Source organism: Octopus bimaculoides, chromosome 20, assembly GCF_001194135.2.
Source record: "Octopus bimaculoides isolate UCB-OBI-ISO-001 chromosome 20, ASM119413v2, whole genome shotgun sequence".
Lineage (NCBI taxonomy): Eukaryota > Metazoa > Mollusca > Cephalopoda > Octopoda > Octopodidae > Octopus > Octopus bimaculoides.
Window position 1 is genome coordinate 778460 of NC_069000.1, and position 405 is coordinate 778864.

Here is a 405-nt window from a genome sequence, read left to right on the forward strand (position 1 = left end):
ATCTGCATGGAAACCTCGAAATGCTTGAATTCTCCAAAACAGAACAGAGTAAATCGATCCACATTCTCCAGATATAATCGATTAAAGGAACAGTGAAAATTTGGAATCATTTCAGGGATTCTCTATTTGAGGTTCCTTAGAGAAGATATGCACACAATCATATATACATCTGTAATGCACATGCACGCGCACACACATAAATAGTAATGAAATATACACACTTGTGTCCTATTGTGACGCAAGCATATACACACGCATATATCAGCTAATTCAGGTAACTACAAACCTCGGGAGCTGTTTTGACTTTGCCACTTTGTAAGTGACAGGCTTGGATTCTGCATACCTTAAAATAAATCCAAATGAGCCATACACACACACACACACACACACACACACACACACACA